Consider the following 12036-nt stretch of genomic DNA (forward strand, 5'->3'; position numbering starts at 1 on the left):
ATAACCTCGACCACTGGTGTCAACTGCATAATTATTGCTCTGTAAATAACTCTCTTCATTAACCCCTTCAGTGCCCGCCCCTTTCCCCGCCCAGTGCCGGCCGTTGCATTAGCGGGCGGGGTCTATGACGAGCTGGACTCGTCATGGGCACAGCGCCACCGCGGCCCATGACGAGTCCAGCTCGTCATGGGCACTGAAGGGGTTAAAGAAATGCTCTGAACTTGAACTGTGTTTCCATTCTCCCCAAAAAAAAAAATCACATTTTGTTCTGTTAATTACTCTTTTCCTCCTACTTTTGGCCTTCATTAAATGGATTGGTTTATCTAGTGATCGAATTCTGTTTAATACTAAAATGAATAGTTTCCTTTTTACTTCAAAAGCCTTTTCAACAATGGTTTCAATATGCTTCTTTTTATAAAATAGAGCTCTCTTTTTATATTTCTTCACATCTTTCAGCAAATTATGTCCTACTCTCTTGTAAAATATTTTTTTGCGTATTTCCTTATACTGATTTTGCCTTCTTTTACCATACTTCGTCTCCTTTGACTGTCCATTTGCTTTTTTGCTTTTCCTATTTTTAATATTTTTTCTAGTTGAAGCATTCTCAGAGGTTTCAGCATTCTGTACATTCTGTCTGCTCCTACAAACATTTTTAATAAATTGCTTTGTGATCTTATCAGATTTTTTCTTTTTAGCCACATTATGTTGTTCATTCAATACTTGTGGTTGATTTTTCTTCAAGTAACTGTCCTTTTTCTGTTCTTTTCTTTTTCTTACTTTTTCCTGCATGATTTCTCTATTTTAATGGTGATAAACAGTGTCTGTAAAAAATAATCACAAATAAATGTATATTAATATCTTTATAATTTATACTTTTCTATTACTATACAAACACGCTTTATATAAATACTGACTAAGCAATTATAGCCCTGAAGCACAAGTGTGACGATGGTTAAACCGCTACATGCATAGCGCATACTACTTTGAAGCAGTTCCTGTCCTAAAGCCTGCCTCACTGAAAGACTACATGCTAACTGACTGAATGATTACAGTACTATAAGGAGAGACACTGGGTGAATTTACAGTTGTTTGAATTTTACTTCATTGAATAGATCACTACATGCTACTGAAAGACTCACTATGGGTTTGCAACAGCAGTCACAGTGTGTTTGCTGGAGTGTATGCATAGTGATTTGGGAAATGTAGGCCTGATGCACAAGTGAAAAACTGGTTAGGCCACTACATATATAGTGGATAGTTATTTCAAACAGTCCTTGTGAATAGGCATGCTTCACTGCATGAGTACCTGAATACTGACTGAAACATTAGAGTAATGCAAGGATAGTACCTGAATGAATCTTTTAAGGGTTTGGGTTTTTGTGCAGTAAAGATTAGTACATGGTGCCGGATGAGTCACTAGAGGAGAGCAAGGGGATTGACCGGGTGTCTGCTGGAAGTGTATGGACACTGACTGGCAAATTGAAGGTGTGAAAGACAATTGTGTACGTGGTTAGAGGCCTACACGCATAGTGGATAGGCGTTTGAATCAATCCATGTGCTAAGGCCTGCCTCACTCCATTGGTACTTGGGTACTGGCTGAATGTTTAGAGTATTGCAAGGAGAGTGCCTGCATGAATTTATAAGTGTTTGTTTTTTGGCACAGTTAATGGATTACTTCATGTTACTGAATAAATCACTGGAGAAGTGAAAAGGGAGTGACAGGGTGTTTGCAAGAACTGTTTGCAAACTGACTGGGATATTGATGGTGTGAAAGACAAGTGTGTAGGTGGCTAGAGGCCTGCATGCATAGTGGATAGACGTTTGAAACAGTCCATGGGCTAATGCCTGGGTCACTGCATAACTACCTGGGTACTGACTGAATCATTAAAGTACTGCAAGGAGAGTGCCTGGGTGAATCTTTATAAGTTTTTGGGTTTTGGCGCAGAGAATAGATTAGTACAGTGTTTCCCAAACTGGGGTCCGAGGACCCCCAGGGGTCCGTGGCACATTCCCAGGGGGTCCTCAGCCAGCAATTGTAAAAGCACTGCAAAGTTCTTTGTGAAATTAGCAGTTTGAGCAACTATAAAAGTGTCAAGAAAATGCCAGTGATTAATGTACCAGCTGGAGAGAGATGAGAGTTTTGTCCAGTGGCAGCTTTGACTTATCTAATGTGACACAGAGAGTTAATATGCCTACTGCAAAGAACGTGTACAATGCATTTTAAAAAACAGTATTTTATGTGCCTAGGTCAATGGGTTACTGATTTTGTCACAGAGATTCTTTCGTCAATTTGCAATTCATAAGGGACAATCGTAATCTAGCAGTGTCCTATAAACTGTCATCAAAGCGCTGCTTGGAAACTGCATGGTAAAAGTTAGCAACATATGTTTATTCCCAGTCTATCATTATCCTGATGCTGCTATGTTCCCACTTCCTGCACATGAACAATTTTGTAATGCTGTTTTGTCACTTCTATGTGTGCTGCCTAATGCAGAACACATGGAAGTTACAAAACGTCATTTTTATTAAAGATTGTTTATGTGCAGGAAGGGTCACCTTTCTGAACATAAACAATCAAAGGTGTTTTGCTTTTTCCGTTGGAAAAAGCAAAAACAAGGAGAAATATGGCATTTCTCCTCATTTCGCAAAGTTAAGACCAGGTTTTTCATGGTCTTAATTTGGGTGCTGTCTCCTATTTAAGCTGACCTTGTAAATAGAGGGCAGCGTCAAAATCAATGGGTGTTGGAGTGAAACGCCCACTGTAACTCCCACTGCCCACCTTTTTCACGCTAAGCATTGCGTGATAGGGGACCTTATTTACAAGGCAGCGTTAAGCCACAATAAGTGGCTTAACGCTGCCTTGTAAATAAGGCGAAGCCCCTATTGCCACAGGAACATCGCTAAAAGTGACGTTCCCATGGCAATAGGGACTTGTAAATATGCCCCTGAAATCCTTAGTAATTCGAGTATTTGTTTTGTGTGCACACGTGTTTTTATTTTTTTTTAATTACTGTTTTAATGTTTGAAATTTAAATCCTACAAATTGCTTGGGGGTCCCCGGCTTTCAGTGGTGACTCAATGGGGGTCCTCAGGAGTCAAAAGTTTGGGAATCACTGGATTAGTACATAGTGCCGAATGAGTCAGTGGAGGTGTGCAAGTGGAGTGACAGGGTGTTTATTGGAGTTTATAGATACTGACTGGGAAATTGAAGGTCTGAAAGACAATTGTGTAGGTGGTTAGAGACCTCCATGCATAGTGGATTCGCATTTGAATCAATCCATGTACTAAGGCCTGCCTCACTCCATTAGTACTTGGATACTAACTGAATGTTTACAGTATTGCACTAAGAGTGCCTAGGTTAGTTAGTTAGTTAATACTTTATTCGAATTCAAAATTCATGAAGTCATAAAAGCAACAGGTTCATACAAAGACAAAAGTAAACCACAATAAAAGATTGTTAAATAGGACATACAATGATTACCTAACAATTAATTAAACTTTTCCTTTTCCTTAAAATACTTTTTAAAAAGCCCAGCATAATTGACACACAATATTCATCCTGTAAAGAGACTAAAAACAATAAAGCAGGGCGACAATGTCTCCATGAACCATGTTTTTTTAAAAATGGCTTGATCCATCTTGATCTTTCCTTCGAGTAAAATTTACAAAAACAAATTACATGCAGGGTTGATTGGGTAGACAGATTATCACACGGACAATTACAAAGATTTCTCGCCCAATCATTAACTGCGGGAAAGGAGACTAAACGGAAAAAGACATCGAACCTAAGTCTAGTTAATAAAAATCGGTCAAAGGCCACCTGACCCCAGGTTAAGTAAGGCTGAATATTATAGGAGACCAGTGTACGTTGGTGTTGCAAAACAAGATTCTTATTAAATTCAACGCCTAGTCTAAGTGAATCAACGTGAGACCAACATAGCTCCTTCAAGTCCTTTCTTGTTATCCTGCGCAATGACTCTGGTTGATGATAAAACTCGGGTCTGCCAAGATCCCTAGTGAAATTGCAAATATACTGCAACCAGGGTATCCTGAGGGCCCTATCCAAGCCCATGCAATCCTTGAGGATATTTCTATTTAACGTTAGGTCCGGCGAGGTCCATACTCTATACCATAGCAAAACTGGTTGTATGCTGATCAGGTCACTCACATAACGCACACCTAACTCAGCATGACAGTTAAAGACAGGGGAACTAACAGGGGTTGCCAGAATAAATCTCAAAAATGCATTCTCAACTTTTTGTATAGAGGAAGAATTACAAATCCCCCAAATACCTGCCCCATATGTGGCTATACTGATGCACTTGGCTTGATAAATTTTTAGCAGAATCACAGGTGGTCTCTTCCCCAGCTTTTTCGAGAAAGTCATAAGTGCAGCAGTGGCTTTCTTGAATGACAATGTCCTGTTTCTGATGGCTGGCCCCCAGGACCCCTTTTCCTGAAGGACTATACCCAGGTATGAGAAACTTTTTGTTGTGGCCAATTCCTCCATCCCAACAAACAGGCGGCACACTCTTTTCTTACTACTACCACAGGACATTACAAATGACTTGGATACGTTGAGTTTTAACCCCCTGTTGTCCATAAAGTTTAAGTAAGTGTCCAGAGCAGTTTGGAGACCTCTTTGAGTCCGGGACATGATCACTGCATCATCAGCATATAAGAGGGACGCAATTTGGTGCTGATTGACCTGAGGGGAGTCGCGTGCTGCAGCGACTAGAACTTTTTCTAGGTCATTAATGTACAAGTTGAACAAAAGTGGAGCGAGTACGCACCCTTGTCTCACTCCCCTCTTTACATAAAAAGGCTTGGTGCATTCACCATTGATGCCGTACCTAACTTTCGCCCTGGCACCGACGTACAACTGTCTTAGGAAGGAAATAAGTACTTCATCTACCTTCATGTCACTCAGGATCTGCCACAATCGATTGTGAATAACACAATCGAAAGCAGCGCTTAGGTCAACAAACACTACAAAAAGTTTACCTTCTTTAGCCTGGGTATATTTACCCAATAGCGATGTAAAATTAAGGACCTGTTCCACGGTGCCGCAGCCCTTACGAAATCCATATTGAACCGGCGACAAAATATTGGCCTCAGCAGCCCATAATTGTAAGCGATTCAAGATAACTCGCCCGGTGACTTTCATAAAGGAATCCAGGAGGGATATGGGTCGATAACAAGAGGGTTTATCCCGGTCCCCTTTTTTAAAAATAGGTATGATTATGGAGTCTGCCCAGGTGTCAATAAAGCCCCGCGCACAACTAGCCTCCAATACACGCGTGAGTAGGGGCGACCAGAGCTCAGGCTGATATCTGAATAGATCTATGGGGACACCATCTGCGCCTGGCGCTTTGTTACCTTTGCTCTGGGTGATTGCATCTGAGATTTCATTTACGGTAACATCTAACTTGATCGGAGTAAAATCGCCCACCTTTTGACCCTGGGTAACAATCATCATATCAACCAATTTATCTTTCCCTCCTGGGTTATAAACCTCGGCGAAGAAATCTATCCAGGAATCTTCTGTGATAGCCACTTCCATCCTATCAATTTCCCCTGTAGTAAAGAAAGGTGCCTTGACAGCTAACCAAAAGGCAGAGCAATCCTTTTCCAAGGACGCGTTATATAAACATTCCCAAGCATCATTCTTAATTGCGCATTTACGTGACTTCCTAGACTGATTGTACACACGTCTAAGGTATATAATTTCAGATTGATTCCTCTGGTTATTCCTTAAAGCATTCTTTAAGGCGGTGTGGGCCTTAGTACAGGCTGAGTCGAACCACCCTTTTCTGGCTACATTCCCCTCTTTAATTGGACGTTGTAGGTCCTCTTTGATTGTCTTTGTAATTATTGCAAAAGAGTCCAGGATGTCTGAATATAATGCTTCGTCCTGAAGGCAAACATTGATGGAAGTTAACGCTTTTTTAATTATGCTCCTATTCATGACCTCTTGGTTACACTTTGACCATCTAAGGGCATACCCGTTCATTCTATTTAGGGTGCAGTTACTTGTCCAGGCCAATTTCTCCACCGCAATGCAGTCTGATTTGCAGGGGAGCTGTATACAAAAGCTTAGTGGGAGATGGTCACTCACCCCAAGTGTATGTGTAGCAAAATCGGTTAACCAACAGGAGTGGGAGTTGGTGACGGTAATAAAGTCGATCAGCGTACTAAACCCTCTCCCCACATACGTCGAGCTAAACTCCACAGGGGGCCTGCAGAGCAGATTAACAAAGCCCAGGTCGAATGATGCCATCATGTCATTAAATGAGTCGCCCCCACTATTATGTGCAAAATGTGGTTGATATTCAGATTTATATTTTTCCTGATCACCACAGCCACTCAAATAATGTTTACAGAGGTAGTGGTTGAAGTCGCCTCCCCAAATGATAATTGAATCCCTTGGAGATGTATCTACTAGAGCCCTTAGATCCTTAATAAGAGTATTTATCATACCGTTAACTAAACCCTTCTCGATACTATTATACATGTTAACGATAAACATCTCCACCTTGGGAGTCACCCGGATTAGGATTAGTGGTTGCATAAGCCCACCATTTTTACTGACAGAAACTCCATCAAGTTGGATAAATAAATAATCAGGCCGCCCTTGTTTCTCCCAGATGTGGAGGGACTAGCAGGTTGATGGAAAGTTCTATAACCGGTGATATGGATGGCGTCCAGAGACCAAGTCTCTTGCAGACATAATATATCTATGTCCTTAATATAATCAATCCATATGGGATTATCAATCTTGGAACGGAGACCTGCTACGTTCCAGAAGGCAATTCTGGTTCCTTTATTATTAACAACCCCTAATTGATCAGGCAAAAAAGTTGCCTTCAGTTGATCGCCTGCACAGGCTATCACTGTTAGTTCTTTCAAATCAGTTGTGGCAGAGTTGACGACAGCCTCAGTAGTTGGGCGTCAGTCGACTCCTTCCAGTCCGCTCAAAACTGAGAAGCAATTGACCCCTTCTAGGCTATGATATTGGCCAACATTCCTACACCACATCTGATTAGGGAACATTTTCCTGGGGTATTCCCAACCCGGGTTAAGTGGGGTGCGAGTACTCATCCTACCACCAAGCTCAGAGACCTTACTAAGGTTTGGTCTGTTCAGCTCCCTGTAAAAGTAATCCAGTGGGAGGATCTCAATACCCGTCAATTGTGGCTTAGCATTGAATATGGACTCATCGATGATTCGTCTAACCAAGAAGGGATTATTGAAATTAAGTATAATACAATCCCCAACTTTAGTCTTCCTGGTTCTACCAATCCAGGACACTCTACGAACCATTATTAAATCATTCCAAATGTTGTTACCCGCCGATGTATTCTTTGTAACCCAGTGGAGCACCTTATTTTTTAGCTGCCCAAAGTCCTCTCTAACGCCCTTATTTAATACAGGGACATTTGCGAGCACTACTACTAGGAGTGAACATGCTGGGGGAAGATTAATAACTGGTGGGGAGACCCGTTCGACCTGTTCAACCAACTCTGTCTCCCCCATACAATTATCACTGGTTTGTGAGGATGTAATAATAGATGATGTAGATTCAGCTATTTTGGCAATTTTAGTTGGAGGGAGTTTCAGAGGTAAAGTAGTGGTTCTGTTTCCGCCAGTAAGAGTTGCAACTACAGTGCCTAGGTGAATTTATAAGTGTTTGGTTTTTGGCGCAGTAAATGGATTACTACATGGTGCTGAATGAGTCACTGAAAGAGTGTATGGGGAGTGACAGGGTGTTTGCAGGAAAACTCTATGAATACTGTCTGGGGTATTGAAGGTGTGAAAGACAAGCGTGTAGGTGATTAGAGGCCTGCATACATAGTACGTAGACCTTCGATGCAGTGCATGTACTAAACCTGGGTTCAGTACACAAGTACCTCAATACTGACTCAATCATTGGAGTACTTCAAAGAGAGTGCCTGGGTAAATGTATTACTGGTTGGGTTTTGGCACAGTGAATGCATTAGTACATACTGCTGAATGGGTCACTGGAGAAGTGTAAGGGGAGTGACAAGGTGTTTGCGGGAACTGTATGAATACTAACTGAGGTATTGAAGGTGTGAAAGACAAGTGTGTAGATGGTTAGAGGCCTGCATGCATAGTGGATAGGCGTTTGAATCAATCCATGTGCTAAGGCCTGCCTCACTCCATTACTACTTGGATATTAACTGAATGTTTACAGTATTGCAAGGAGAGTGCAAGGGTGCATTTATAAGTGTTTGGGTTTTGGCGCAGTGAATGGATTACTACATGGTGCTGAATGAGTCACTGGAGGAGTGCAAGGGGAGTGACAGGGTGTTTGCTGGAAGTACATGGATACTGACTGGGGAATTCAAGCTGTTAAAGACAAGTGTATAGTAGGTTAGAAGCCTGCATGCATACTGGATAGACATTTGAAGCAGTCCATGTGGTAATGTATGGTTCACTGCATGAGTATCTGGGTACTGACTGAATCATTAGACTACTGCTAGGAGAGTGCCTGGGTGAAACTTTTAAGTTTTTCGGGTTTGGCGCAGTGAATAGATTAGTACATTGTACTGGATCAGTCACTGGAGGTGTGCAAGATGAGTGACAGGGTGTTTATTGAAGTATATAGATACTGACTAGTTAATTGAAGAAGTGAAAGACAAATGTGTAGGTGGTTAGAGGCCTGCATGCAGAGTGGATAGGCGTTTGAAACAGTCCATGAGCTAAGGCCTGGCTCAGTGTAGGAGTACTTTGGTACTGACTAAATGATTAGAGTTTTTTAAGTACTTATATCTATGCAAAGACATAAAGTACCCAAAACCTTCTCTCTAAATGGTTCCTAAATGCATACAGACTCTGTGTGATTGTACACAACAAACACTATCCCATACATATTAACCAACTTCGGAAAAGAAAATGTGATTTGGTAACAGAGTACACACAATCATTTGGTTACATCATGTATTTGCTGAGAGATAACAGCTTAAGAACCTGTCATGATGTCAAGTTTTAGTAGTATTAGAAACCAGTCATTGCTTATGCATTCACAAAATGAGTCAGGCTTTCATAGTAGTGTGGAGTATGAAAATATGTAGAATCTCTACAGTCACTTTAGCCCTTCCACACTACTGAATTTGTTTTGGTAAAATAGAAGGAATAGTGTTGTTTGTCTAGAATCACACTGTGAGTCTGTGTGCATTTGGGAACTAATGTAAGAGAAGCATTTGGAGGTTTCATGTTTTTGAATCATTACAGTACTGCAAGGAGAGTACCTGGATGAATCTTTTAAAGTTTTTAAATTTTGACGCAGTGAATAGATTAGCACATGGTGCCAGATGAGTCACTAGAGGTGTGCAAGTCAACTGAAAGAGTGTTTATTGGAGTTTATAGATACTGACTGGGAAATTGAAGGTCTGAAAGACAATTGTGTAGGTGGATACAGGACTACATGCATAGTGGATAGGCGTTTGAATCAATGCATGTGCTAAGACCTGCCTTACTCCATTAGTACTTGGGTACTGACTGAATGTTTAGAGTATTGCAAGGAGAGTGCCTGCATGAATTTATAAGTGTTTGTTTTTTGGCACAGTTAATGGATTACTTCATGGAACGGAATAAATCACTGGAGAAGTGGAAAGGGAGTGACAGGGTGTTTGAAAGAACTGTATGAATACTGTCTGGGGTATTGAAGGTGTGAAAGACAAGTGTGTAGGTGACTAGAGGCCTGCATGCATAGTGGATAGACGTTTAAACAGTCCATGAGCTAAGGCGTCGGTCACTGCATGATTACCTGGGTACTGACTGAATCATTACAGTACTGCAAGGAGAGTGCCTGGGTTAATCTTTTTAAGTTTTTGGGTTTTGGCGCAGTGAATAGATTAGTACATAGTGCCAGATGAGTCACTAGAGGTGTGCAAGTGGACTGAAAGAGTGTTTACTGGAGTTTATAGATACTGACTGGGAAATTGAAGGTCTGAAAGACAATTGTGTAGGTGGTTAGAGGCCTCCATGCATAGTAGATAGGGGTTTGAATCAATCCATGTGCTAAGGCATGCCTCACTCCATTACTACTTGGATATTAACTGAATGTTTACAGTATTGCAAGGAGAGTTCCTGGGTGAATTTATAAGTGTTTAGGTTTTGGCGCAGTAAATGGATTACTACATGGTACTGAATGAGTCACTGAAGGAGTGTAAGAGGAGTGACAGGGTGTTTGAAGGAACTATATGAATACCGACTGGGGTATTGAAGGTGTGAAAGACAAATGTGTAGGTGGTTAGAGGACTGCATGCATAGTGGATAGGCATTTGAATCAATCCATGTGCTAAAGCCTGCCTCACTCCATTACTACTTGGATATTAACCGAATGTGATTCTAGACAAGCAACACTATCCCTTAGAGTTTACCAAAACTCATTCACTACTCTGGAAGAGGTAAGGGGACTGCACACAATCTACATATTTCAGTACTGCACTTTAGTGTCAAAGCCTGACTCATTTTATGAATGCATAAGCAATGACTGGCTTCTAATGCTACTAAAACTTGACAACATGACAGGTTTTAAAACAGTTATCTGTCAGCAAATACACAATGTTACCAAATGCTTCTCTCACAATGGTTACCCAAATGCACATAGACTCACAGTGTGATTCTAGACAAGCTTTACTATCCCTTGGAGTTTACCAAAACTCATTCACTACTCTGGAAGGGGTAAGGGGACTGCACACAATCTGCATATTTCAGTACTGCACTTTAGTGTCAAAGCCTGACTCATTTTGTGAATGCATAAGCAGTAACTGGCTTCTAATACTACTAAAACTTGACAACATGACAGGTTTTTAAGCCATTATCTATCAGCAAATACATGATGTAACCAAATGCTTCTCTCACAATGGTTGCCCAAATGCACACAGACTCACAGTGTGATTCTAGACAAGCAACACTATCCCTTGGACTTTACCTAAACTCATTCACTACTCTGGAAGGAGTAAGGGGACTGCACACAATCTACATATTTCAGTACTGCACTTTAGTGTCAAAGCTGGACTCATTTTCCGAATACATAAGCAATGACTGGCTTCTAATTCTACCAAAACTTGAGAACAGGAAAGGTTTTTAAGCAGTTATGTGTATGCAAAGATATGAAGTACCTAAATGCTTCTTTCACAGTGGTTCCCAAATGCACACAGACTCACAGTGTGATTCTAGACAAGCAACACTCTTCCTTGTACTTTACCAAGACACAATCACTAGTCTAGAAGGGGTAAGGTGACTGCACACATTCTACATATTTCAATACTGCACACTACTGTGAAAGCCTGACTCATTTTGCAATTGTATAACCAATGACTGGCCTCTAATGCTACTCAAACTTGACACCAAACAGGTTTTAAAGCAGTTATCTGCCAGCAAATACATGATGTTACCAAATGCTTTTCTCACAATAATTGCCCAAATGCACACAGACTCACAGTGTGATTGTAGACAGCCAACTATCCCTTGTACAAAATACATTTACTAGTCTACAAGATGTAAGGTGACTGCACACATTGCAGAAAATCTTCTACTACACATTAGTACCAAAATGTTTCTCTCAAAATGATTGCTAAATGCACACAGACTCACTGTGTGATTCTAGACAAACAACACTATCCCTTGCACTATACCAAAACACATTTCTTAATCTAGAAGGAGTACTACATTTTAGTTTAGAAACGGGACTCATTTTGCAAATACATAAACAATGACTAGTTTCTAATTCTACCAAAACATGAAAACAGCAGTTATCTGTATGCAAACACATGAAAAACACAAATGCTTATCACAGAATGGTTTCTACATGCACATACACTGACAATAAGATTGTAGACAAAAAAAAGTACTCCATGCACTTTAGCACGAGAAACACATTAGTCTGATTAAAATCAAAATAGACCACATACATCCCCTCACAATTAAATAACTCACCTTTCAAGTTGTTTTGTAGATTAAGAAGTATGTCAGTTACACACCAGATTTTCTTATACAGAATCTCTG

Source organism: Triturus cristatus, chromosome 1_1 (genome assembly GCF_964204655.1).
Source record: "Triturus cristatus chromosome 1_1, aTriCri1.1, whole genome shotgun sequence".
In the NCBI taxonomy this organism is placed as follows: Eukaryota; Metazoa; Chordata; class Amphibia; order Caudata; family Salamandridae; genus Triturus; species Triturus cristatus.